The 27,124-nt window shown below is 48.6% G+C and overlaps 1 long non-coding RNA gene across 3 annotated transcripts in view; it reads right to left on the reverse strand.

Annotated features, from left to right (window-relative positions):
- Positions 1-349: 349 nt before the first annotated feature.
- LOC137531805 (uncharacterized) overlaps positions 350-27,124 on the reverse strand; it is a 33,896-nt gene continuing 7,121 nt past the window's right edge. Inside the window, exons 1-5 of one of the 3 annotated variants that reach the window (XR_011023762.1) lie at positions 9,349-9,430; positions 8,419-8,580; positions 4,305-4,391; positions 2,489-2,551; positions 350-585 (exon numbers count right to left, since the gene is read on the reverse strand). This is a non-coding gene — a long non-coding RNA (uncharacterized lncRNA). Of the gene's footprint in view, positions 589-2,488; positions 2,552-4,304; positions 4,392-8,418; positions 8,581-9,348; positions 9,431-27,124 lie in introns of those variants that run through there. The other 2 variants (XR_011023761.1, XR_011023763.1) reach the window with 2 other exon arrangements.

Below are 27,124 nucleotides of genomic sequence, written 5' to 3' on the forward strand. Positions count from 1 at the left end.
GAGCAAGTGGCAGATAATGACAGGTAAAGTAGTATGCACACACGGTTCACATTTTACATTAGGGGGAACAGCGCAGTGGGTTCTGCTGTATTTGTTGCTCATCCTGATATTGCACGCTGTTACTGCCGTGCACCCGATTGAGCATGTTGTCCCTACATCTTGCAGCATGTCTGATCGATACATGCGACCAATTTCAGCCCCAAATTGGTTGCATTGTCAATAGAGTATGCTCTTGGTGGCATGTTCTGTGGCTTGATGTCACTATAGAAAAAAAATGTTTAAAAAAAGATGAAAGGGGTTTGAAATATAAAAACTTTCTAATTTTAGGTTAAAAAACTCGAGTCACACAGCTCATGGCTATATTGCTGTCAGATTGTCAATGCTAACAAGCTCGTAAGATAATATTGCTGATTGCAGTCTCCTTACTGCTTCTAGAAAACGGGCATCACGTCTGAAGCAGGAGACTCCCTGCACACCAATACTTTTCCTCTTGCATTCAGAGATTTGATTATCCCATCTTCACCATATACCGCCAAGGTGAGTGACGATAGCCTACGAGTCTCTTCCTGGACTATGGAAGCAACCCTGCTAGGGAAAAGGGAAGTCCATTAAGCTGGAATGTCCTGGTTGATTGCTACTGATCATTTCTAACAGCATTAACTTCCTTTCTTGCAAGTCTTGCAACTATCTGAAACCCTGCACCAGGGGAGGACTGGGACCTTTTGGCCTGGGGGGACAACACAAACTAGAGGCCCGTTTCACGGCATCCCCAGCCCAAAGCCATATCTTTCTTGTGTGCAAATCTTCAAATTGTGATGACTAACAGCCCCAGCCACACACACACACACAAACACACTATGTACCTGATGCCTAACCCCATTTCTCCGCACAATCTACCTGTCTGTGTAGGATGCCTAACCTTAAAGGAGTTATCAGGCTTTTTTTTTTAATGAAAATAAGAGCTACTTACCCAGGGCTCGTCCAGCCCCAAGCTCCCATCATGTCCCTTGCCGCAGCTCTGCAGTCAGCTGTTCGCTGCCGCTGCCTCCCAGCCCCCGGCAATGACGTCAGGCCAACTGCGCCTGTGCGAGCGGCGCTGTCAATCACCGCCACATGGACCAGAGCGTACTGTGCAGACGCAGAACTACTGCGCCTGCGCAGTACACTCCGGTCCACGTGGCGGTGATTGACAGTGCTGCTCGCACAGGCGCAGTACAGGCCGACATCCAGGTCGGACTGGTGCCATCGCCGGGGACTGGGAGGCAGCGGCAGCGAATGGCTGACTGCAGAGCTGCGGCGAGGGACATGCTGGGAGCCTGGGGCTGGAGGAAGCCCTGGGTAAGTATCACTTATTTCATTAAAAATGCCTGATAACTCCTTTAAACAACCTCCCCCCCCCCCCCCCACACACACACACACAAACCTACCTACCTGGTGATTCCTAACCCCACTCCTGCCCACCCACCATACAAACTACTTGTCTGACACCTACTCCCCCCCCCCCTCCAACTACCTGTTTGACAGTGCCTAACTGCCTGCCTCCCCCCTCCCCTGCCGCCAATCACACCACAAGAAGAAAAAACGTTCCCCCTCAGGCCAGGGTCAGAATGGGGATGATTATCACACAAGAAAAAACTCAGAGGGCACTGGCCTGGGCAGAGAATTGAATTTGACAGCAGTAGCAGGCAGGCAGCAAAGTGTGAGTAACTCAGTGACAAGAAGGGAGAAGTACAGAAACAAAATTTATAAAAACCACCTTCTCCTCTGGACACCTGGACCCGACCTCCTCTATCCTCCTGTCTCCGAAGTCCTACACCTCCTCCTCCTCTACAGCAGCAAGCAGCTGTAGGTGGCATCTCCGACTCCCAGCCCCCAGAGTGTCCGACTCCTGCAGCCAGGACAGCCAGCCAGCCACTCGTAGCCGCAGCTCCAGGCCCCCAGCCCCCCCCAGCACAGAAAGCTGAAGAGTGAGACAGCTCACTCCGACGACACCTCAGGCACAGCAGCACAGGGGAGGACTGTGTCCGACTCCTCCAGCCAGCCACTCGTAGCCACAGCTCCAGGCCCCCAGCACAGAAAGCTGAAGAGTGAGACAGCTCACTCCGATGACACCGCAGGCACAGCAGCACGTTGCGGGCGGCAATGGCTTCTGGCAGGGGGCGGAGTCAAGCAGGGTCAACCCACCTGGCCGGAGAGGACCTAAGCTATTTGTGTCCTTGTGCCGCTCACATCCACCGCAGGCGCAGCCACGCACAAGGGCACACCACAGCCGGCCGCCTCATCCCCTTCTTTGATTGGATACTTCAACTTGCCGGGAAATATCGCGCGAGGTTGCGATCCCCACTGCGAACATGTCACCTGTGGTATGTCTGTGGCCGGCCCTAATTACTTAAGATTTGGGCAGCCCGGGGGGCAATTGCCCCCCGTCCCCCTGGGCCAGTCCTCCCCTGCCCTGCACTAAGTTTTGTAATGAAGGAAATGTAATTACCGATGGATGATGCCCTTGCGATGCAGGTATTCCAGTCCACAGATCATCTACGCAGCTTAGAATCTGTTGAGGAAAAAAAAAAGATTGATACAATAAAAATTGTTACTTGCTTATCTAATGTTTTTTTATGTCTAGTTTCTTCTTTTTCTTCTCTAATGATTCACTTACATAAATGCACCTCCTCAAAGGGAAAGATCTCCTGTGGTCAAACCCACCTGGGCTTAGATAAAACTTAACCTGAGTAGCCATGAATTTGTTTCCTGTCCACTCTGCATTATAGAATAAGCAATCTTCCTACCCCTGTAAAGAGGTTATACTTCTGGAATCCGCTCTGAGGCTACAGTGATTACCGTATGTAACATGGGGACTGATGCACAAAGCAGGTAATCCACGGCAGTTTCACTGGTACTAAAAACAGGGGTGTAGTGTGCATTACCATAACTACAAGTGCATTACCGTTGTAATGTGCATTGTCCCCTGCCATTAGTACAAGTAGGATTTCCATGGGCTGGGCATTTTTACCACTGCATTCTGCATTAGGCTCATGGAGTCTTCTAATGGGCAACCTGAGGTCTTCTTGACTATTGATAATGCAAAGGTCCCAGCCTCCAGCAGTGTTTTGTGAAATTTGGCATTTCTAGATCCTTACCCTTTTTACTATTGGAGAAGAAAAGTTTGTTACCTCCCATTTTGGCTAGAGGGAAAGTGCTTGGCTACAGAATGGGTTGGTGCGGCAGGGAGCAATGTGGTAGGAAGGGTTGTTGTATGCAGCATGGATATTGGCTGATGTCAGATTTAGAAGTCCTTCCTATTGTTTCTGAAAAACAAAAGTTTGCTTTCCTAAAACAGAAAGAATTTGCGATAATTCAGGTTGGAGTGAGCTCGAGATGTCTCCCAGGCACCACTGCTGAATATATGCAAATTAACCATTGTACCCTTAGAAGCTAAACACACCTCCAGAACCGCTGGAATGCAATGATGTGTCAGCTTGTTAATATGTACAGAGCCATAATAATCCAACATGCATACAGACTGTTTCGGATTGTTTGATCCTCATCAGTGCATGGCATGGATTAATTTGGCTCTATGGAGTAGGGCTTGTAAATCCGAGAGGCACAGACTAACCAGCAAGCTCATGGTGACCCAGAACTCATTGGGGTGTGTAAGGGACTACAATGGTCCTAAAAGCCCCCTTACTAAGATGTTAAGAAAAACAAAAGTTTGCTTTCCTAAAACAGAAAGAATTTGCGATAATTCAGGTTGGAGTGAGCTCGAGATGTCTCTCAGGCACCACTGCTGAATATATGCAAATTAACCATTGTACCCTTAGAAGCTAAACACACCTCCAGAACCGCTGGAATGCAATGATGTGTCAGCTTGTTAATATGTACAGAGCCATAATAATCCAACATGCATACAGACTGTTTCGGATTGTTTGATCCTCATCAGTGCATGGCATGGATTAATTTGGCTCTATGGAGTAGGGCTTGTAAATCCGAGAGGCACAGACTAACCAGCAAGCTCATGGTGACCCAGAACTCATTGGGGTGTGTAAGGGACTACAATGGTCCTATTGTTTCTGGTGAGTGACAGGCTGAGAGGATAAGGGCAGCATTCTGATTGCAAGAGACTTGGAAAGGGCAGCTGTGTGTTTGAAGGTGGGAGTCGCAGTGATGTGAGACCCACAAAGTTATGTATCCCTACAGGTAAGTTTGGGGGTTAGTTGAAAATCTGTATGTTTGACAAGGGGGCTAGACAGAAAGGGTAAAGTTCATCATTTGTGAAAGTAAAAAAAAAAAATGTATACTGTACATACATGATGGACTGCTTGAAAGGCGTTTTTTCCTTAGAAGGCTGTACAGGTCTCCCCGCTGGCAAACTCCATGGCGATGCAGAAGAGGTTCTAAAAGAATATAATACAGACTTTAGTTGGTGAGTGTCTAATTTTTGGGGGGTTCAGTGGCGGCCGGGGTTCAGTGGGGAACTTTTATTACAATGACACCAGGGGAGGGAGGCAGAAAATTTGGGCACATGAGGTAGTTGGACAAAAAGGGCGCCGCCATTCACTCCCATAATAAATATCGTTCAATAGGCGCCCAACAGGAAAAAAGGGCGCCGAAGAAAAATAACGTTTTAAAAGCGGCGCCCGGAGACTTTTAATGTTTTATAACTGCTTCTCATGATTACACATTATTTAATGATTTATAATTTTTTAAACATTATTTTTAAACAAAAAACAGTACAATATTTTTTTAAAACATTATTTTTAAACAAAAAACAGCACATTATTTTTTTAAAACGTTATTAATGCTTATCACAGGGGGATCTTAGGTTTAGGCACCAGCAGGGGGGTCTTAGGTTTAGGCACCAGCAGGGGGGTCTTAGGTTTAGGCACCACCAGGGGGGACTTAGGTTTAGGCACCACCAGGGGGGTCTTAGGTTTAGGCACCACCAGGGGGGTCTAGGGGTTAGGGTTAGGTACAGGGAGGGTTCTGTGTGAAAGTAGGGTTAAGTATAGTTTTAGTAACATTCTTATTAATGTTTTATAAAACGTTATTATACAATTCACTTTTTAAACAGGGAAGATTAACGTTTTTACAATTGCCGATTTCATACACATTATTTAATGATTTATAACTTTATAAAACATTATTTTTAAACGAAATATAGCACAATTTTTTTTAAACGTTATTCATGCTTATCGTTTAAAACCCTGCGCCCTTTTTTCCCGGCGCCCTTTTTTAACGTACGCCCAGGGGAGAGGTACGGCCCGTTCACACTGCACGCGTTTCCAGCCGCGTTTTGGAAACGCGTGCAGATGGCCGACACGCACGACATCAGACATTGCATAGAGTGCAATGTCTGATGTTCACACTGTATGCGTTCCGGACGCATGCTGCACGCATTTTTTGCCAAAACGCATGGCTGTCCCATTCACTTTTCAGTGATGGGATCAGCCACGCAACGCATACAAACGCGGATGGCGTGCGTTCGTACGCGTTGCGTTCCGCGTGCGTGCCCGTCCGCATTTGTAATGTGAACGGGGCCATAAGCTAGGCTGTATACAAGGCATTCTTACTGTTGGCATAATTTTCATAACTTCAGTTGGGGTTGTTTACACAGTTTACAGCAGGGGTCCCCAAACTTTTTCGATCAAGGGCCGGGTCAACATACTTCAGTCTGTTGGGGGGCCGGAAAATACATAAAATGATGTAGAAAAACTTTACATTGAACCTAGGTATTGTAGACAGCGCCTATTAACATGGGCAGCCCTCATGTCTCCCATTTATCCAGAGCCAATATTGTGCCACCAACACAGCATGTGCAGATGGTATGCAGTGGGCGACATCTAAAAGTAACACATTTTGTGTGTGGGGGCCAGTAAAAAAGCCTCAGGGGGCCGCAGTCGGCCTGCAGGCCTTAGTTTGAGGACCACTGGTTTACAGGATGCTCTTTGAGAACTCTCCAGTATTTCTTCAACTGTTGAAAAAAAAAGCCCTGGAAATGTACTTGTACACTTCAAACAAAAAACATAGTCCCCAACCGTCCCGTTTTCGTCGGGACTGGCACGATTTGGGAGGGCTCTCCCGCTATCCCGCTATGACCCCCCAGTGTCCCGGCTGGCTGGTGGGTCAGACGCAGGGGCGGACTGTTTGCGCAGGAAGGGAGGCAGCCAGTGAAAGGGAGCTGGTGGCAAAGCGGCGGAGAAGGGGGGAAGTCTCCCCCCCCCTTACCTCACCTTGGTGCTCCCTTTCCTGGCTCTCCCTTCCAGATTAATGTGTCTCTCTCCGATGGCGCATCGGCTGACAGCGGGCGGAGAGGACTTACCGCTGTTACGCAGCCGCCGGAGAGAGCTGTGATCTGTGCGCCGCAAGTCTGGTCTACTCAAGACCAGACTAGCGGCGCACAGATCACAGCTCCCTCTGCCGGCTGGAAGGACGTCGGTAAGTCCTCTCCGCCCGCTATCACTCTGCCACTGCGCCATCGGAGGAGACACATTGATCCGGAAGGGAGAGCCAGGAAAGGGAGCACCAAGGTGAGGTAAGGGGGGGGGGAGACTTCCCCCCTTCTCTGCCGCTTTGCCACCAGCTCCCTTTCACTGGCTGCCTCCCTTCCTGGGGGCACCTATACACCTGGCTATACTAGGGGCACCTATACACCTGGCTACATATACTGGGGGCACCTATGCACCTGGCTATACTGGGGGCACCTATACACCTGGCTACATACACTGGGGGCAGCTATACACCTAGCTATATATACTGGGGGCACCTATACACCTGGCTGCATATACTGGGGAGACCTATACACCTGGCTGCATATACTGGGGAGACCTATACACCTAGCTATATATACTGGGGAGACCTATACATCTGGCTGCATATACTGGGGGCACCTATACACCTGGCTACATCTACTGGGGACACCTATACACCTGGCTGCATATACTGGGGAGACCTATACACCTGGCTGCATATACTGTGGAGATACTTTAAATTGATATATTACTAATTTTAAAATGTTAATATGAAGGAAAATGAACCAGGATAGAAAGGACCAGTGTGGTTTGAATTATAAAACCACATATTTTTCTCAGGAAATCTTTATGGTATGCGTGACTAGGGGTGTGGCGGGGCGTGATAAGGGGTGTGGCAGGGGCGTGGCTTAAGTGTCCCTCTTTCTCATCTCAAAATGTTGGGAGGTATGAAAAAATCTAAAATGCCCTCCTTGGGGTTCTAAACACTGCTCTAGAAGGTACCCCGTAAAGTATATGCTGCCTACACACAGGCACTGGAGGCCTACTGATCATTCCTGCTGAGATTTGCATTATTTACAGCGAAGCTGAAGTGAGAGGCATATGAGAGGCATATGGAGGCTGCAATACCTGTTTCCTGGCAATACTCCTGATCTTTCCGGCATCAGCAGTGCTACTGCATTTTCCGGCATCAACAGTGTCTGAATCACACACCTGAAACAAGCATGAGCTAATCTAATCAGACTTCAGCCAGAGCAATTTATCTGCATGCTTGCGCAGGGTCTATGGCTAAATGTATCAGAGGCAGAAGATCAACAGGACAGCCAGGCAATTTGCATTGTTTAAAATGAAATACATTTCCAGCCTCCTTATCCCTCACATCTCAGGTTCCCTTTAACTTTTTTTTTACTCTGGTTCCCCTGGCCACCATGTGATGCTGGTGAGTGCAAACTAGATCATTTGTCTGGTAAGTTAATAAAGATGCCATATACAATCTGCCCAACTATTGACACAGTAACCATACAGTGTGGCATCAAGTGAAGGAAGCATGTCTGACCTCCCATGACCACTAGACCTCTATTGCTTGCTGATATCATCTATAGGTAGCAGACATTGTCAATCTATGTAGCAGTGTTAAAACCTAACTGAGACCGGTACCCTTTATTTAATAACAATGCGACCAGGAGGTCTTGGAGGATGAGGCCCACTTCCTGCTACACTGCAGCAAATATGCACCTGTGAGGACCGCCCACTTCCAGAGACTCTCCGCCCACATCCAGGATTTTACCTCCACAGATGAGGAGAGGAAACTCTACATCCTACTGGGGGAAGAGGAAACAACCGTGCAAATAGCTGCCCGATATGTCACAGCCTGCCACCAACTGAGAGGAACATGATACCACATGGACTGTACACCCCCAATACCCCCTATGGACTGTATATCCCAGTCCCCCATGCTGTCCCTTACATCCTCCACACACCTATGGACTATATACCCCAACCCCCTTTATCCTTCCCTTATTCCCACAATCCCCCCCCCCCCCCATGTTAATGTTTTGTTTTGTTTTGCTTTGGCAATGCTAAATGTATTTGGTCCTGCCAATAAAGCTTTTTTGGACTGGATTGGATTGGACAATGGCAATCCAGACTTTACTAATGATATATGTATAATAACCTTAATTTGAAAGGCCTCAAATCCATGGCTCAGGAATGGGCATCCAGAGGTAGCATCTAGAATGTTCTTCTTATTGGTCAGAAGTTCCGGTTTGCATCTGTTGGTGTTTATTTTCTTCAGGGCGAGTTCTTGCTTGCTGATCTCATCTTTGACTTGGTGGACCTGCATTTACAGAGAGGGGCAGAGATATCACAGTGACAATATGCTTTTCTGTGTAATGACTATATAGTAAGATTGTACAGAGAGATATAGGCATGTGAAAGGGCTGAGGATATAAATTAACATTATCATACATTATTATGATATATCTTATGGTGCATTAACAGTACAACCTTGTGCGACTGATATTTTATTCTAAAGCCTGTCATACACTGGAAGATTGACTACCGACAGGGCAAAAAGATAGATCCCTTTTGGATCTGCGTCTGATCAGAGACAGTCTTATTACAGCCACACACTGCAAATAGATTTGTAATAGATTTCAGCATGAAATCTATAAAAAAATCTATAGGCCTGTCACTGCCGCCGCTCCCCCAGAGAAGGTGACGTAATATATATGCAGAGTGCTGTTCCCTACTGCCGCCAAACAGAGGTCACTCTAGAGAGTACATATGGTTGCTATGGGTTACTGTATGTTGATCATAACTATTTTCCTTATAAATATGGACCCTCGGTGTACAAAATTAAATTGTGCACAACACACCATAATATTTAACATAAAAAAAATTATTTGTTCGAACATCCACAAAACATTGACATATTTCAGTCTCACAGGGAGTATTCAATTATAACTGTTATGTTTGAGATGCCACCTGTGTCTGACAGTGACACATATCAATCAACTGTTTGCTGGTCTTACTCTGGAAGATTTTTTTAAAAATAAGATTTGTGCTTGTGGTACATTTCTTGGTATGTGGGAGCATGGCCAACCTTTGCCACAAGCGACCTGAGTGATCCTTCAAGGCACCATCATTTTCCTCTTGAAAGGGGTATTGGGACAGGTGTGAAGCCCCACCCCCAAATTGGCAAGAAGCTCCACCCCTAGACCCATGAAGCTTCGCCCCTTGTAGCCAGTGATTCTCTTCCCGCTCCATGCAGCCAAAGCTTCTTTCCCCAGCTCCAACAGAATGGAGGGATTTGAGAGGTCATTTACTTTCTCCCTCCCCAACCACACCTCAGCACCCTTACTAAACCTTTCTGTCTGCTCCAGCATCCTCAATAATCCACTCTCTAACCCAAGTACTTTCAATAAGCCCCTCTTTCCTCCCTATCCTCCCCCCAGCACCCTTAGTAAGCCTCTTTCTACCTACTAGCACCCTCAGTAAGCTTCCCTCTGCCCCATCCAACCAGAGTCCCATGGAAAATTATCCCCCTGACATACCCCTCAGCCCCCACGCGCCATAAGGGGCTGTTAAAATAGCCAGGTCTCTGCCAACTTTATCTTGGGGCCTTTGCAGTGTAGCAGCTCACTTGTTCAGCTTGTGCGCGCTCCTCCATCTGTCCATGGCTCCATGCACTCCAGTCTTCATCCTTGGAGAGGCACCTCTCTTAGGTGCAAGTTATTACATGCACCAGGCCAGCTTAGGAGGGGCACCCCAGTGAGTATAAATACTGGAGTGCCATATATAAAGGAGCCCACAACAGGACGAACAGGTGAGCCACTACACTGCAAGGGCATATGGAGGAGAAAGGGGAGCTGACTAAGGGTGCTGAGGGGGGCTTTACTGAGAGTGGATGGGGGAAAAGGTGCTGTGTGAGAGGCTTAGTGATGGTGCTGAGGCATGGATGCAGGCCCAGCACTACCATAGGGGCAATCTGGGCAGTTGTCCCAGAGTCCCCCGAGCGCTGCCACGCCCCCTCCAGGTTCCCCCCCCCCCAACTTCGACCCAAAGAGCCCTTGCATATGTCCATGGCTCCATGCACTCCAGTCTTTATCCTTGCAGAGGAGCCTCTCCTTGGTGCAAGTTATTACATATAATATGCACCAGGTCAGCTCAGGAGAGGCACCCCAGTGAGTATAAATACTGGAGGGCCGTATATAAAAGAGCCCACAACAGGATGAACAGGTGAGCCACTACACTGCAATGAGTCCTGGGGTCGAATTAAAGTGGGGGGGACCTGGAGGGGGTGTGGCAGCGCTCGTGGCACTTGTATGCGAATTCGCATGAAAAAACGCCTGCATATGTATGCGAATCCACAGGCGTTTTTTTCTATGCAGAGTCGCCTAGGTATAGTGGGAACAGGCCCTATCTGCATGATATGGTATTGGGGTTACCATCATACCTTACAACTCTTATATGATTGGTTGAGGCCCCACATCATCTTTTTATTTTAAAGACAACTTGTCATTAGCTGTAAAATGGCTGTGATGTGAAGCTATTTTGATGTGATTCAGGCAGGGAACACACTAGGCAGAAACGCTAGCGTTGTGCAAAACGCAGCGAAAACGCACAAAATGCAAGTCAATGGGCTGCATGAAAAAACGCACATATTGAAAGTTAATGGTGATGCAGAGGTATTGCGTTTTAGTGCTTTTTGCATACAAAATGCACTAATACTTCATCAACAAGTTTGATGGTGTATTTCTGCTTCCTGTTGACTTCCTAGTAATTTGCATAAAACGCATGCAAAACGTATACAAAATTCAAATGCAATTTATATATGCGAACCGTAAATGCATTAAAACCCACGCAAAATGCAATAAAAACGGAAGTGTGGGTTAAAATGCAAATGTACCGCAAACACATGTAAAACACACTAAAAATGCACAAATGCATATGCAGCAAAACGCTACGTTACCCGCACTGCCTAGTGTGTTCCTGGCCTAATAATCACACTCACTTATCTTTTCTCTGGGCTGTAGCAGTTTCAGATCTCCTGCTGAAGTCACTGCTAATGTTGTCCAATGCTGCTGCAGGTAAAAATATCCGTCTCTGCCCTGTAAGCGTCTCTTTGGCCAAGAGCACATGCTCAGGGCCGGCACGCTCATGAGGCAGGGTGAAACATTTGCCTCAGGCGGCAGATCTGGGGGGCGGCACCCGCTTGTCCTTGGATGCTGGGGGCCACCCGCCCAACTGGAGGTGTAGCTGGCCAAAAGGGGGTATTGGGCCTAGCGGTGGGGAGGGCCCTCGCCTGGGTCCCCCGATCTGCGCTGCTCCTCCAGCGTTAAACCAGCGTCCATATCATTAAGAGGCAACGGGCGGGGGAATCACTCGACTCTTCCGCGTTCCATCGTGTGCTCCACTGACGTCACTTCCGGCAACGCCGCCCACTGTATTGTAAGTGGACGGCCTTGCAGGAAGTGACGTCAGTGGAACACACGATGGAACGCGGAAGAGGTGAGTGATTCCCCCGCCCGTTGCCTCTTAATGATATGCACGCTGGTTTAACGCTGGAGGAGCAGCGCAGATCGGGGGACCCAGGCAAGGGAGGGGGGGGGTCCGACCCCCCTCCCCACCGCTAGGCCAATACCTCCTTTCTGCCCACTACCCCTCCAGCTCGGCGCCCCCCCCCCCCCCACCCACGGCTTGGGGGGGGGCGGCGATTTTTTGTAATTTTGCCTCAGGCGGCAAAAAGTCTAGGGCCGGCCCTGCACATGCTTATATGTGGGGAGAGCGGATTAGCTTGGCACTGCTTCTCAAAGTAACAGCAATCGTTGACTTAACACCAAGAGATTTCAGATCTGTGATTACTTTTTAAGGGTAGGAACACACTAGGCATAATCACACATGTGTTTTCCATAACACATAGTGGAAAATGCATATGCGATTCTGCCTAGTGTGTTTCTACCCTCATCTAGTTTTCTCTTGCTACAATTCATTTGCAATGTATTAACATTTAATCAAATTTACGGGCATCTGGTGGGGATTTAGCAAATAGGGGGTCTAAAGCCAGTGAGATCAGAGGTACACATTTCTGAAGCCATGTTCAAATTAAAGTGTATGTAAATTGTGTAGAGTTTGGGTAGGAACACACTAGGCAGAATCGCATATACGTTTTCCACTATGTGCTATGGAAAACACATATGCGATTCTGCCTAGTGTGTTCCTACCCTTTCAGTTTTGCTACTGGTAATTCCACCAACACATTGGCCTCAATTCACTAAGCTTATCTCCTGTCTTTAATAACATTTCTAGAGTGGTCACCATGGTGATGAGGCATGTCATATTCAGGAAACATTTTACCTCAGGCAAAACTAAAGTTAACTCTTCTGTCTTTAAGTTAACTCTTCAATCCTTAAAATAACTCCACAGTTAAAGACAGGCTGTTTATTAACTGCGTGTGAAAATAACTACAGAGGAGGAAAATTACCTACAGAGGAGGTAATTTAACCACTTTACCCCAAGCGGTGCGGATTTCTCCGTCCCTTTTTCCACCCTGTAAACACCAAGGGACGGAGAAATCCGCACCTGACACCGCTCCCGCCGCTGTCCGCGCTCCCGCTCGCTCGTCCACGCGCCCCCGCGCTCGTGCACGCCGCTTTCCGCTCGCCCGGAGATCAATGAACGGGAAAAACCGTTCCCGTTCGCTGATCCAAGCCCCCGCAATGATCAGCTGCTTCTACGAGAAGCAGCGCGATCATTGTGAAAAAAAAAAGTTTCCCAGCCTTATAACACTTCCTGCAAGCGTCCTTCCGGATGCTTGCAGGATGCATAAACAAAAGGTTACTGTGGCCATCTTGTAGCCAAATAGTAAAACTACACCCTAAAGCATTTTTCATATAGAAATACATTAGTTAAACACAAAAAATTAACTGATTACCTCCCACACTCCCCAATTTTTTTTTTTGTAATAAAAAAAAAAAAAATTACAATTAAAAAAAATACATAAATAGTTACCTTAGGGACTGAACTTTTTTAATATTTATGTCAAGAGGGTATAACACTGTTACTTTATAAACTATGGGCTTGTAATTAGGGATGGACGCAAAACTGAAAAAAAATGCACCTTTATTTCCAAATAAAATATTGCCCCAAACATTGTGATAGGGACATAATTTAAACGTTTTTATAACCGGGACAAATGGGCAAATACAATTCATGGGTTTTAATTACAGTAGCATGCATTATTTAAAAACTATAAAGGCCGAAAACTGAAAAATAATACATTTTTCCCCACATTTTTTCCTATTTTCCCATTAAAACACATTTAGAATAAAATAATTCTAGGCATAATGTCCCACCCTCAGAAAGCCTAATTGGTGGCGAAAAAAACAAGATATAGTTGATTTCATTGTGATAAGTAATGATAAAGTTATAGACGAATGAATGGAAGGAGCGCTGAAAGGTGAAAATTGCTCTGGTGCTCAAGGGGTAAAACCCCTCAGCTGCGAAGTGGTTAAAGTGAACCTTAAAGAGAATCTGTATTGTTAAAATCGCACAAAAGTAAACATACCAGTGCGTTAGGGGACATCTCCTATTACCCTCTGTCACAATTTCGCCGCTCCCCGCCACATTAAAAGTGGTTAAAAACAGTTTTAAAAAGTTTGTTTATAAACAAACAAAATGGCCACCAAAACAGGAAGTAGGTTGATGTACAGTATGTCCACACATAGAAAATACATCCATACACAAGCAGGCTGTATACAGCCTTCCTTTTGAAGGGGGGGGAGTGCATAGCAGAACCACAACACTGAAGAACTTGGCAGCCTTCCAGACACAGGCTGACAAGTCTGACAAGGGAAAGATACATTGATTTATTACAGAGACTGTGATAGTACAAAGTGCTGCAGTAAGCCAGAACACATTAGAATAGCTTTTGGAACTTGTATGATGATAAAAAACAGGATGCAATTTTTGTTACGGAGTCTCTTTAAGTCAGAAAAAAAAATAAGTTTTACTCACCTGGGGCTTCTACCAGCCCTTGCAGCAGTCCTGTGCCCTCGCAGCCACTCACTAATCCTCTGGACCCCCCCTGCCAGCTAGTTTCGTTTTTGCCGACAGGCCCGTCAGGACTGGCCACATGTAGCTTTTTCCGCATTCCCGACTGCAATTAGCGATATTGCGGGTCGCAACGCTCGTAATGCGGCAACGCGTATTTCTGTAAGCGTTGTGGCCGGCAATAGCACTAATTACAGTCGGGAATGTAGAAAAAGCTACGCGTAGTCAGTCCTGACGGGTCTGTCGGCAAAAACGAAACTAGCTGGCAGAGGAGGACCAGAGGATTAGTCTGTGGCTGCGAGGGCACAGGACTGCTGCAGGGGGCTGGTAGAAGCCCCAGGTCAGTAAAACTCGTTTTTTTTCTGGCTTAAGTGTCCTTTTAAAGAGAGTCTGAAGTGAGAATAAATCTCGCTTCAGACCTCATAGATAGCAGGGGCATGTGTGCCCCTGCTAAAACGCCGCTATCCCGCGGCTTAACGGGGTTCCCTTCGCCCCCAAATCCCCTCCGTACTGCCGGGAGCGCTTCCGCATTGGGGCAGGGCTAACCGCTGCAGCCCTGCCCCACGCGCGTCTGTCAGCGCGCATCTCCGCCTCTCCCCCGCCCCTCTCAGTCTTCCTTCGCTGAGAGGGGCGGGGGAGAGGCGGCGATGCGCCGCTGAATGACACGACTGGAGGCAGGGCTGCAGCCGTTAGCCCTGCCTCCAGGAAGAGAAAATCTGCGACCAAGAAGATGACCAAGGTTTGGAGGGGTGGGTTTGGGGGTGAAGGGACCCCCGTTTAGCCGCGGGATAGCGGCGGTTTAGCAGGGGCACACATGCCCCTGCTAACTATGAGCTCTGAAGCAAGATTTATTCTCGCTTCAGAGTCTCTTTAAGGAATGAAGAGATAAGATAACTCTCTTACTGTGTGGAGGTAAGTTTTCTCTTGCCTTATTATCTCCAGCATGATCTTAGTGAATTGAGGCCATTAACTGCAAAAATGAGGTTTAGGAGGTGAAAGAGGAGGAGCCAAGATTGACTTCTGCTATAGAAATCTGTATTTGCCTATTGCTTCAAGTAATATATCTAGAACTAATGAGATTTTTAAATTCACTGATTGTGTATTTACTTTTCAAATTCTCAGTTAGAATTTCCCAGGTGTGTGAGTGGTGCACTTTAAATGCGGAAAAGGAGAAAATTCTCTTTTTCTCAAGATCTCTCCAGATGCTCCTTTAAATGGCAAGCATTGTCCTTTATGAGGAAATGGCTGCTCATTTGCGGGGATCTCCTTCATTCTCAAGCTGTTGCCGGAGCCCCCAGCTTGCACTGATGAGTCCTAAACATAGGAAAACAGCTGTCTGCAGGTGGGAATCTGTACTTCAGTGCTTGCCCATAATACACTCTGAAAATCCAGTGGGTAAAATAATGAGTTAACTGGACTGCTGCGTAAATGGTGTTATCAGGAGTGACAGATGGCGATGGCTATTTGCATAAAGCCACCAAGGAGGACCTAAAAACATCTTCTTAACCTTTCCATTTCTCAAGCGCTGTCTCAGATTCTGAAATGTAATTGTTTTTTTAAAATAATAATTTGCAAGATGGCCAAAAGCTGGACTCCAGGCACAAATAGTTTCCTAGCTTGAGAAGGAACTCGATGAGAGAAGTTGCTTTTAGCCTTATAGAAACTCCCAGATAAAAGTACTTGGCCCGGGAGCCCGCTTTATCAGCCACAGGCTGAAGCATCTTATTCGCCTGCATTTCACAAGCTAGGAATCAATGTGATTAGCTAAAGGAAGGATGGATGGGGACTTTGCAATTGACTGAACTATGTAAGTAATAGAGTTGAAAACGTTTTAACCCCTTGACCGCCATTGCCATGATGCATTTCATCATGTCCGTTAAAGGCTTAAAACAATGGCAGCTTTAGGTGCTGCATGTTTGCTTTAAAAGCAAAGTGCTGACTCTCCCCATTATTAGGGGAAGGGCAGGATTTACCATAAGGCACTGTAGGCACGTGCCTACAGGCGGCTTATGATGATAAGGCGGCTCACTCCCCTCCCTGAGTGCCTCACTCCCACCTTTCCTATGCAGAGTCCTAATGAGCAGTGGTGCTCAGCAGAGCTCGAATATTCGAGTAGCTCGAATATTCGAGCTCTTTTTCAGCTATTCGAGCTCGGTATTCGAGCTCCGAATAGCTGGAGCTATTCGAATGGGCTATCCGAGTACACTCGAATAGCCCATTCACTATTCGAGCTATTCGAGCCACCCGGCGCTATTCGAGCTCGGTACCGAGCTCGAATAGCGTCATAGCCCAGATTGATGTCCTTAGAGCCAATCAGAGGGCTCCCAGGCCCTCTGACGGCAGCCAATCACAGAGGGGGACCCTGGCCAGCCCCTACCCTATAAATAGCGGCCGCCATGTTAGGTTTTTCCATGCTTGCCTGAGACTTGTACAGAGAGAGAGTTGCTCCTTTGTGCTTTGGCTTAGCAAGTGCTCTATTGTGGTCATTTACCTAGCGTTTTTGCTCACCTACACCTGCCATATACACCTATATTGTTGTTAGTTAGATAGACATTGTATTTTAGTTAGTAGCTTGTGTGTTACATTAGAGAACTGCAGGCAGCTGCTGCAAGCTTACAGGTTTAGGCCTCAGGGGGGCCTTGCCTCTGTGGGCAGCTGTCCTCTGTTTATTTCTCTCATATTCTATACCAGTATTTCTGCTGTCCTTTACTAATAGTATTGTAGTTATACTGTACTAGGAGTAGGACACTCACTGACTGTCACTGTTTATAGGCTACTAGCTAGCTCCTGCGTGTGTGCACTCACTCACTGTCTGTGTGTACACACACTCTATTTCCTTCTCATTACTGTTTGATTATTGTTAGTTGTACTTACTTACTACTTACTCTTACTGTACCCGTAGGGACACTCACTGTCACTGTTCATATAGGCTACTACTACCTCCTGCGTGTGCGCACTCACTGTCTGAGTGTACACACACAACACACACTCTATTTCCTTCTGATCGCTGATTGATTATTGTAATTAGTTAGTTCTACTTACTGTTACTACTTGTACTTACTCACTCTTACTGTACTAGGAGTCTAGGACACTGAGTCACTGTGTTCATAGGCTACTAGCTCCTGCCTGCGTGCACTCACTGTCTGAGTGTACACACACCCACACTCCATTTCCTTCTGATCGCTGATTGATTATTGTAATTAGTTAGTTCTACTTACTGGTGTTACTACTTACTCTTACTGTACTAGGAGTCTAGGACACTCAGTCACTGTGTTCATAGGCTACTAGCTCCTGCGTGCGTGCACTCACTGTCTGAGTGTACACACACCCACACTCCATTTCCTTCTGATCGCTAATTGATTATTGTAATTAGTTAGTTCTTCTTACTGTTACTACTTACTCTTACTGTACTAGGAGTCTAGGACACTCAGTCACTGTGTTCATAGGCTACTAGCTCCTGCGTGCGTGCACTCACTGTCTGAGTGTACACACACCCACACTCCATTTCCTTCTGATCGCTGATTGATTATTGTAATTATTTAGTTCTACTTACTGTTATTACTTACTCTTACTGTACTAGGAGTCTAGGACACTCAGTCACTGTGTTCATAGGCTACTAGCTCCTGCGTGCGTGCACTCACTGTCTGAGTGTACACACACCCACACTCCATTTCCTTCTGATCGCTGATTGATTATTGTAATTAGTTAGTTCTACTTACTGTTATTACTTACTCTTACTGTACTAGGAGTCTAGGACACTCAGTCACTGTGTTCATAGGCTACTAGCTCCTGCGTGCGTGCACTCAGTGTCTGAGTGTACACACACCCACACTCCATTTCCTTCTGATCGCTGATTGATTATTGTAATTAGTTAGTTCTTCTTACTGTTACTACTTACTCTTACTGTACTAGGAGTCTAGGACACTCAGTCACTGTGTTCATAGGCTACTAGCTCCTGCGTGCGTGCACTCACTGTCTGAGTGTACACACACCCACACTCCATTTCCTTCTGATCGCTGATTGATTATTGTAATTAGTTAGTTCTACTTACTGTTATTACTTACTCTTACTGTACTAGGAGTCTAGGACACTCAGTCACTGTGTTCATAGGCTACTAGCTCCTGCGTGCGTGCACTCAGTGTCTGAGTGTACACACACCCACACTCCATTTCCTTCTGATCGCTGATTGATTATTGTAATTAGTTAGTTCTTCTTACTGCTACTACTTACTCTTACTGTACTAGGAGTCTAGGACACTCAGTCACTGTGTTCATAGGCTACTAGCTCCTGCCTGCGTGCACTCACTGTCTGAGTGTACACACACTAAATTTACTTGTGATTACTACTGATTATTGTAACTGCTAGTTGTACTTCCTGACTGTTACTACTTACTTACTGTACTAGGGGACACTCACTCAGTCACCTCACCAACCAACCCACTCCATTAAAGTACCCCACTTTTCACCCGCCCTTTTAAAAAACTTTTGTCTATACGCCCAAAACATTGAAGATGTCTGGAAGTGGCAGCCAGCGCGGTTTGGGCAAGGGGAAGGGCAGCAAGGGAATCAGGAGGAGAGGGAGCAGCATTGTGGCAAGCCGCGGCCGCGGGCGCGCCACCATGCACAGTTCCGCAGCAGCAGCAGCAGCGTCAGTGGCTAACATTCCTCCCATAGCCACTGGCCGTGGACGCCTTGGGCGCCGCCCAGCAGGAGCATCTGCAACTCACGCTGCAGAGACACAGCAGCAGCAGCGTGTAGCACCTGCTCCCATTTTCCTCCAGCCGGGTCGGAAACGTCCCATTGAGGAAAAGGATGCAGACACTGTGGTGCAACTCATGACGGAGGATGAGCAGCTCTGCATCCGAGCTCTGCATCTCTGCATCCGAGCTCTGCAGCTCTGCATCAGCTCTGCATCCGAGGCCTCCACCCTCACCACCACCACCACCACCCCTGTTCGCAGCAGCCGCCCAGCAGGGTCTGGGGAGGAGGCCAGTTCACCGTCAGTCGCCGACCTGTCATTCAGCACTCTTTTGACCCCAGGCATGATGCGTCAATTGTCTGCTGTTGTTGGCGATTTGGAGGAGGAGATGCTGATGGGCACTTTGGGGGATGAGGGATTGGACAGCAAGACTGTGGCGACAGTCAAGCAGCCCATCCATGCATCAGGAGTAGTGTTGGGCGAACATCTAGATGTTCGGGTTCGGGCCGAACAGGCCGAACATGGCCGCGATGTTCGGGTGTTCGACCCGAACTCCGAACATAATGGAAGTCAATGGGGACCCGAACTTTTGTGGTTTGTAAAGCCTCCTTGCATGCTACATACCCCAAATTTACAGGGTATGTGCACCTTGGGAGTGGGTACAAGAGGAAAAAAAAATTAGCAAAAAGAGCTTATAGTTTTTGAGAAAATCGATTTTAAAGTTTCAAAGGGAAAACTGTCTTTTAAATGCGGGAAATGTCTGTTTTCTTTGCACAGGTAACATGTTTTTTGTCGGCATGCAGTCATAAATGTAATACATATAAGAGGTTCCAGGAAAAGGGACCGGTAACGCTAACCCAGCAGCAGCACACGTGATGGAACAGGAGGAGGGTGGCGCAGGAGGAGAAGAAGGCCACGCTTTGTGAGACACAACAACCCCGGCCTTGCATGAGGGCAAGAAGCGTGCGGATAGCAGGCTTTGTACCGCCATGCAGTCATAAATGTAATAAAGATAAGTGGTTCAATAAACAGGGACCACGCGGCAACGCTAACCCAGCAGCAGCAGACGTGATGGAACAGGAGCAGGCGCAGGAGGAGAAGGCCACGCTTTGTGAGACACAACAACCCAGGCCTTGCATGAGGGCAAGAAGCGTGCGGATAGCATGCTTTGTACCGCCATGCAGTCATAAATGTAATAAAGATAAGTGGTTCAATAAACAGGGACCACGCGGCAACGCTAACCCAGCAGCAGCAGACGTGATGGAACAGGAGGAGGCGCAGGAGGAGAAGGCCACGCTTTGTGAGACACAACAACCCCGGCCTTGCATGAGGGCAAGAAGCGTGCGGATAGCATGCTTTGTACCGCCATGCAGTCATAAATGTAATAAAGATAAGTGGTTCAATAAACAGGGACCACGCGGCAACGCTAACCCAGCAGCAGCAGACGTGATGGAACAGGAGCAGGCGCAGGAGGAGAAGGCCACGCTTTGTGAGACACAACAACCCAGGCCTTGCATGAGGGCAAGAAGCGTGCGGATAGCATGCTTTGTACCGCCATGCAGTCATAAATGTAATAAAGATAAGTGGTTCAATAAACAGGGACCACGCGGCAACGCTAACCCAGCAGCAGCAGACGTGATGGAACAGGAGGAGGCGCAGGAGGAGAAGGCCACGCTTTGTGAGACACAACAACCCAGGCCTTGCATGAGGGCAAGAAGCGTGCGGATAGCATGCTTTGTACCGCCATGCAGTCATAAATGTAATAAAGATAAGTGGTTCAATAAACAGGGACCACGCGGCAACGCTAACCCAGCAGCAGCAGACGTGATGGAACAGGAGCAGGCGCAGGAGGAGAAGGCCACGCTTTGTGAGACACAACAACCCAGGCCTTGCATGAGGGCAAGAAGCGTGCGGATAGCATGCTTTGTACCGCCATGCAGTCATAAATGTAATAAAGATAAGTGGTTCAATAAACAGGGACCACGCGGCAACGCTAACCCAGCAGCAGCAGACGTGATGGAACAGGAGCAGGCGCAGGAGGAGAAGGCCACGCTTTGTGAGACACAACAACCCAGGCCTTGCATGTGGACAAAAAGCGTGCGGATATAGCAGCAATGCTTTTTGCCGCCATGCAGTCATAAATGTAATACAGATGAGAGGTTCAATAAACAGGGCCCGGAAACGCAACACCATCCCAGATGTTCATTGGTCATGTTACTTGGTTGGGGTCCTGGAGTGTTGCGTAGTCATTTCCAATCCAGGATTGATTCATTTTAATTTGAGTCAGACGGTCTGCATTTTCTGTAGAGAGGCGGATACGCCGATCTGTGACGATGCCTCCGGCAGCACTGAAACAGCGTTCCGACATAACGCTGGCTGCCGGGCAAGCCAGCACCTCTATTGCGTACATTGCCAGTTCGTGCCAGGTGTCTAGCTTCGATACCCAATAGTTGAAGGGTGCAGATGGATGGTTCGACACAGCTACGCCATCTGACATGTAGTCCTTGACCATCTTCTCCAGGCGATCGGTGTTGGAGGTGGATCTGCACGCTTGCTGTTCAGTGGGCTGCGGCTGCATGGGTGTCAGAAAATTTTCCCACTCCAAGGACACTGCCGATACCATTCCCTTTTGGGTACTAGCTGCGGCTTGCGTTGTTTGCTGCCCTCCTGGTCGTCCTGGGTTTGCGGAAGTCAGTCTGTCTGCGTACAACTGGCTAGAGGAGGGGGAGGATGTCAATCTCCTCTCTAAAGTCTCCACAAGGGCCTGCTGGTATTCTTCCATTTTGACCTGTCTGACTCTTTCTTCAAGCAGTTTTGGAACATTGTGTTTGTACCGTGGATCCAGAAGGGTATAAACCCAGTAATTGGTGTTGTCCAGAATGCGCACAATGCGTGGGTCACGTTCAATGCAGTCTAGCATGAATTGAGCCATGTGTGCCAGAGTCCTACCAGAATCCTCATCATCCTCTTGTGAGCGTTGTGATAGTTGTTGTGATGCATCATAGTCGTCACCTTCCTCCTGGTCTGCTTCTGCTGACCATTCGCGTTGAATTGTGGAAGTCCAACGTGCACCGCTCTGGCCCTCGTCAGTGGTGGCATGAAATTCCTGCTCCAACTCCAGCTGTTCCTCCTCCTCTTCTTCGTCATAGCTGCTGGGGCCAGCGTTCCCTGAGGCGGATGGCCTGATGTTGGTACCATCACGCTGATCGTTTTCTCCTTCAGATTCCCCCAGTTGCATCATGACAGCTGTTTCCTTGATTTTTAACATCGACCTCTTCAGTAAACACAGCAGTGGTATGGTAATGCTGACTGAAGAGTTGTCACTGCTCACAAGCAACGTGGATTGCTCAAAATTTTGGAGGACTTGGCAGAGGTCCAACATGTTGGCCCAATCGGATCCACAGAAGCTTGGCAGCTGGCCGGATGCGCCTCGGTACTGCGCCGTCATGTACTGGACCACTGCACTCTTCTGCTCGCAAAAGCGGGCTAGCATGTGCAGCGTAGAATTCCAGCGCGTAGGGACATCACACAGCAAGCGATGGTGGGGGAGATTGAAGCGCTCCTGCATCTTGGCGAGTGCCCCCGAAGCAGTACTGGAATTTCTACAATGTTTGGACACTCGACGCACCTTCAACAGCAGATCGGGCACGCCTGGGTATGTCCTCAGGAACCGCTGAACTACTAGGTTCATCACGTGCGCCAGGCAAGGGATGTGTGTCAGCTTAGCCAACCTTAAAGCGCGAATGAGATTACTCCCATTATCACACACAACCATGCCCGGTTTCAGGTCCAGCGGTGCCAGCCACAAATCCGTCTGTTCCTTTATTCCCCTCCAAATTTCCTCCCCTGTGTGCTGCTTATCCCCAAGGCAGATTAGCTTCAGCAACGCTTGCTGACGCATGCCAACAGCTGTGCTGCACTGCTTCCACGATCCTACTGCTGCTGGGTTAGCGTTTCCGGATGAGGTACAGCTTTGAGATGCGTTGGAGGAGAAGGAGTCAGAGAGGTAGGTGCTGCTGTTATCCAGTGGGAGGGACGGCGGTGCAGCTGTTTGTGGCGTGGGCAACACCCGTGCCGTAGCAGGTGAGGAATCGCTGCCAGGCTCCACAAGGTTCACCCAGTGCGCGGTAAGGGAGATGTATCGACCCTGGCCGAACGCACTCGTCCAGGTGTCAGTGGTGAGGTGAACCTTGCAGGCAACGGCATTCTTCAAGCTTCGGGTTATTTTGCTGACCACGTGCTCATGCAACTCAGGCACTGCAGAGCGTGCAAAGTGGTAGCGGCTGGGAACCACGTAACGTGGGATGGCCACTGACATCATGCCCTTGAAGCTGTTTGTCTCCACCAATCGATATGGCAGCATTTCGCAGGCCAGAAGCTTGGCTATGCTGGCTGTTACTGCCACGGCCCGGGGGTCATTTGCTGGCAATTTCCTCTTGCGCTCAAACATCTCCGACACAGACAACTGAACCGTAGCGCTGCACACAGAAGGGCTGTTGGTTGTTGTGTTTGATGAACACTGGGAGACCTCAAGAGCACTACTCCGGAAAGTGACAGTGTCAGCGTCGTCTGATGTTTGTGAATGTTGTGAACCACGCAATGGCTGGGCTACTGCTGCTGCTGAGGCGGGTCTGGTGGTGAGTCTGGTGAACCCAAGGGAGGCAGTGTTGTTTCTGGTACCCTGTCCTGACGCGTTTGCCCAAAGAGTGGGATGTTTGGATAGCATGTGACGGCTCATGCTGGTGGTGGAGAGGTTGTTAATATTTTTCCCCCTGCTCAGGCGGGTCTTGCACACCTTGCAAATCGCCATGGTAACATCCTCAGTGCAGTCTTCAAAGAAAGCCCAGACTTTGGAGCACCTGCCTCCTTGCTGGCGATTTCTGTTTGCTCCTCTTTTGCCTCTCACTTGAACTTCCACGCTTGTGGTGCCTGAAATTGCGCGCCGCCTACCTTGTGGCACAAGGCGAACTCGTGCAGCAGTGTGTTCTTCAACAGACTCATCTGTGCTGCTGCTACGACGGCGATGTTCTCGTTCACAAACAAAATCTGGGTCTCTGTCCACATTGTCCATACCCTCCTCTTCCATCTCCTCAAACTCGTCATATGTCATTGTGGGCCACCGCCGTGGAGTAGAGCTCCCCACAACAACCTCTGCGCAGCACACTCCAACGTCGTCTTCCAGATCTTGTCGGCCGACCTCCTGCAATTGCAACCCCTCCTGCCCAAATTGCTCTGGGATTTGGGTTTCCGAGTCCTCTTCGGACTCGCCTTGTATTTCAGTGCGCGGTGCATTTCCCACAGTTAACGGTTGTGAATCCAGGCACAACATTTCTGGCTGTTCCTCCATTGACCTTTGAAAGGTGGAAGTTTGTTGGGCTGGGAATAGCTCCTGCGAATACCCCATTGTGTCCTGAGGTAATTCATCGGACTGGTTATCTGGCAGTTGTGTGCGTGGTGTCGCTGCCGGTTGTGTCAGCTTTGTGCCCACTGGCTCCTTGTAACTGGCTGAGGACTCGGACCTCGTGCGTGATGTGCTGGTGCTGCTTAACCCACTGCTGGACGCTTGAGAGGTCATCCAAGTAATTATCTGGTCCTGTTCTTTTGGATTTGTGAGGGTTGTTGTCCTGGACAACATGGGCGGTATTGAGTGGGTTTTCTTGGGTGCTCCCCTGTGGCCTGTACGTGAACCGTCAGGGGAAACACCTCTTCCCTTGCCCCTCCCTCTTTCACCGGATTTCTTCCTCATTTCACTTATCCTTACAGTACACGCTGACTGGCAGCAGTACAGTGGCAGTACAGAAATGCTATACAGTACCACTATTCCCAGCAGCGACACAGAGCACAATGCTATACAGTGACGGGTGAGCGGTGTACCACTATTCCCAGCAGCGACACAGAGCACAATGCTATACAGTGACGGGTGAGCGGTGTACCACTATTCCCAGCAGCGACACAGAGCACAATGCTATACAGTGGCGAACGAGCGGTGTACCACTATTCCCAGCAGACACAGAACAGTACACAGAATGCTATATAGTGTGGCTGAACGAGCGGTGTACCACTATTCCCAGCAGACACAGAACAGTACACAGAATGCTATATAGTGTGGCTGAACGAGCGGTGTACTACTGTTCCCAGCAGACACAGAACAGTACACAGAATGCTATATAGTGTGGCTGAACGAGCGGTGTACTACTGTTCCCAGCAGACACAGAACAGTACACAGAATGCTATATAGTGTGGCTGAACGAGCGGTGTACTACTGTTCCCAGCAGACACAGAACAGTACACAGAATGCTATATAGTGTGGCTGAACGAGCGGTGTACCACTGTTCCCAGCAGACACAGAACAGTACACAGAATGCTATATAGTGTGGCTGAACGAGCGGTGTACTACTGTTCCCAGCAGACACAGAACAGTACACAGAATGCTATATAGTGTGGCTGAACGAGCGGTGTACCACTATTCCCAGCAGACACAGAACAGTACACAGAATGCTATATAGTGTGGCTGAACGAGCGGTGTACTACTGTTCCCAGCAGACACAGAACAGTACACAGAATGCTATATAGTGTGGCTGAACGAGCGGTGTACTACTGTTCCCAGCAGACACAGAACAGTACACAGAATGCTATATAGTGTGGCTGAACGAGCGGTGTACCACTATTCCCAGCAGACACAGAACAGTACACAGAATGCTATATAGTGTGGCTGAACGAGCGGTGTACTACTGTTCCCAGCAGACACAGAACAGTACACAGAATGCTATATAGTGTGGCTGAACGAGCGGTGTACTACTGTTCCCAGCAGACACAGAACAGTACACAGAATGCTATATAGTGTGGCTGAACGAGCGGTGTACTACTGTTCCCAGCAGACACAGAACAGTACACAGAATGCTATATAGTGTGGCTGAACGAGCGGTGTACTACTGTTCCCAGCAGACACAGAACAGTACACAGAATGCTATATAGTGTGGCTGAACGAGCGGTGTACCACTATTCCCAGCAGACACAGAACAGTACACAGAATGCTATATAGTGTGGCTGAACGAGCGGTGTACTACTGTTCCCAGCAGACACAGAACAGTACACAGAATGCTATATAGTGTGGCTGAACGAGCGGTGTACTACTGTTCCCAGCAGACACAGAACAGTACACAGAATGCTATATAGTGTGGCTGAACGAGCGGTGTACTACTGTTCCCAGCAGACACAGAACAGTACACAGAATGCTATATAGTGTGGCTGAACGAGCGGTGTACCACTGTTCCCAGCAGACACAGAACAGTACACAGAATGCTATATAGTGTGGCTGAACGAGCGGTGTACCACTGTTCCCAGCAGACACAGAACAGTACACAGAATGCTATATAGTGTGGCTGAACGAGCGGTGTACTACTGTTCCCAGCAGTGACACACAATGACTGGGGGGGACCCTGGCTAGCGTGGCTGGAGCGCGAACTACCCTGCCTGCCTACCCAAAGCTAAACCCACAGACAAATGGCGGAGATATGACGTGGTTCGGGTATTTATTTACCCGAACCACGTGACAGTTCGGCCAATCAGAGCGCGTTCGGGTCCGAACCACGTGACCCGTTCGGCCAATCACAGCGCTAGCCGAACGTTCGGGGAACGTTCGGCCATGCGCTCTTAGTTCGGCCATATGGCCGAACGGTTTGGCCGAGCACCGTCAGGTGTTCGGCCGAACTCGAACATCACCCGAACAGGGTGATGTTCTGCAGAACCCGAACAGTGGCGAACACTGTTCGCCCAACACTAATCAGGAGAGGAGTTTGGGGGGTCATCATCCCAGCAGGACATGTTTGAGGAGGGGGAGGATGATGTTGATGACCCGGTGACAGACAGAGACTGGGTGCCACCACCTCCAGGGGATGTCGTCCTCAGCAGCTCGGAGGAGGAGGAGGATGCGCTTGTGGGCCTTGCAAGGAGGCGCATCATTGCAAGCATTGGCAGCGACCCACAGCCTGCTGGTGTCTCAGGCTCAGCAGCAGCAGCAGCAGCATCAGCCAGTACCACCACCAGCCGCACCCAAGCCCCCCCCCCAACCACCACAGGGAGACAGGCAGCAGCGCTTCCATGCCGTAGGGGGATGTTTCTGTCACCAA

Source organism: Hyperolius riggenbachi, chromosome 9, assembly GCF_040937935.1.
Source record: "Hyperolius riggenbachi isolate aHypRig1 chromosome 9, aHypRig1.pri, whole genome shotgun sequence".
NCBI classification, from domain to species: domain Eukaryota; kingdom Metazoa; phylum Chordata; class Amphibia; order Anura; family Hyperoliidae; genus Hyperolius; species Hyperolius riggenbachi.